Source organism: Neovison vison, chromosome 2, assembly GCF_020171115.1.
Source record: "Neovison vison isolate M4711 chromosome 2, ASM_NN_V1, whole genome shotgun sequence".
In the NCBI taxonomy this organism is placed as follows: domain Eukaryota; kingdom Metazoa; phylum Chordata; class Mammalia; order Carnivora; family Mustelidae; genus Neogale; species Neogale vison.
The window spans coordinates 82,998,589-83,000,901 of NC_058092.1; positions in this window are offsets into that span (position 1 = coordinate 82,998,589).

Sequence of the window (2,313 nt, forward strand, 5' to 3'; positions counted from 1 at the left end):
GTTTTCCCTCTGTACCATGTCAAGACAACTATACCTGGGCGTATTTATTTCCTAGGGATGCCATTACAAACTGAGCCGTTTAAAATAATAACTTGATTGTCTCAGGATTTGGAAAATTAGACACATGAAATGCCCCACCTGGAACCTATAGGTTTGCCCTTTTCCAACTCCTGGCAGACTGCTGGCAGTCTTTGGCATTCACTGGCTCTGGGGGCATGACTTCAGTCTCTGCCTCTGTCACCACTGGTGTTCTCCCTGGGTCTGTCTTCACCTCACCATCCTCTTACAAGGACAACAGTTATTTCAGAGGCCCACCCTGCTCCTTTTAAATTAATCACATCTACAATGACCCTATTTCCAAAGAAATTTACATGCTGAGTTATTGGAGGTTAGGACTTGAATATATCTTTTTGTGTGTGTGTGGGCGGGGGAGGTCAACTTTAACCCATAACAATGACATATGGAATTCTTGTTTGAACTAGAATGACAAAGCAGTTTCTTGGCAACTAGGAGGTGCCACAAAATTAGATTTTTTTCCTTCCTCCCTTTGTGCTGGGTTATAATTATGGTGACTGTTCATGACTGATTTTTAGTCTGTCCTGATGTCCTTATATTTGTCAGAAAATGTGCACTGCATGTGGGGAAAGTTGGGTCATCGCTTTGATCCTTGGTGATCCTCGTCCTCGTGCCACTTTCTGAGGACACAGACGAATTGATGTTATTTGGCATTTTTGTTGAGAGCATCAATTGCTTGCCCTTGATGCGGTGTTCATCCATTGTTGGCTTCTTCCTTTGTCATTTTGTTAGCCTTGCTGCGTTCCCTTCCACACCACAATATGCTTTTGTGCTGGAGGAGGCCAGTTCATTCCAGGGAGGGGGTTGACACCCCCACCCACGCCAGGGACCCCCACCAGCATCAGCTCTGATACGGGGGAGATAAGGCGGCCCCAGGAGCCACAAACCATCCTGTCTCGGCTGCTCGTAGAAGGGTGCTTGGTTTTAATTGTAATACTTTACTTTTGGCTATGTTTACCTCCTGCCAGATTTCCAACTCCCTTAACATTTAAGATTGCCAAATCAGGCCATCTGTAAACATGAAAAGTTGTAAAACTGGGGTCTCTCACCAAAGTGATAGTTTTAATATTTTGAATAGAAGAAAGGCTGATTTTCCTAGTCCTGAAAGTCCCAGACTATGTAGTCTGGAGTGGGCATACTCTCTCCATTCTTCACCGCCTGCATTTCCTAGGGTTTTCTGGATGTGGGTGGATTTTGGTTTGATGATCATCTTTTAAAAATTTCCCTTTATTTCCTGTCAGGAATGTGCCTTGGCAACTCTTGTGGCAAAGCCCAGCGCAGCCTTTCGTAAGCCAGAAAGGTTAAAACTGGGCCGACAGGACAGCCCCAGCTAGCTGCTGTTGGTGAGTTATTCTGTTTATTCTACATATGTTTCCTTTTAATTAAAATGTCATTTTTAATTAAAAATGAAATGTCAAGAAGGGAAAAAAATTGGCAAAATCTGGACTATTGCAATGAATGCAGGCAGAAAAAGTCGGTAGGGAGAAAAAACTTTAAAGGATGAGAACAGTATCTTATTCGCCATTTTGGCTAAACAGAAAAATCAAGAAGAGGCTTGGAGAGGTGAGAATGCCCTTTGTTGTTCATGGCACACATGCACATCTTCTTTATAGCATGTTCCCATAATTAAAATATATATATTTGATGTGTAGGCACATGCTTTAAGTTAATGAGTGATGCTGATGGGTGCCACATTTTTCATGAGTGACAGAGCCACTAATGAGATGTAGCATTGACTGCAGAGGGCACCAATAAATTGTGTAAAACACCCCTGCTGGCCGTTTATTTAATTTATTTTACAGAAGTGTAATGCCTTATAGTTTAATATGGAGCTTTTATTTTGTTATAAAGACCCAAGCCTACAATGGTCTTTTCAAGAATTATGCACCATTTATGCCTCCTATTTCAGCATTGCTCTGATAGAGAATGTTCCACGTTATGATTAAATCCTCAAAGGGATGCTTCCATAGGCAAGTAAGTTCCATAGAAACAACTGCACTGGGGTATACATCACCTTACTAGAGAGCAGAAACTGACAAGTGGTTAGGAAGATGGTGGGCGTGTAAAAATCAGTTGTTGGGGGAATGGCAAAGCGTAGTTTGGGTACTGAATAGGGAGAGACCAAGGGGAGTTAACCTCGCGCCAGCAGGTAGTACCCAATGTGGCCCTTCTCGTTTTTTTTTATTTTTTTATTTTTTTATTTTTTGGTAAGGTTGAGAAACTTCCCCTCCTTCTCCA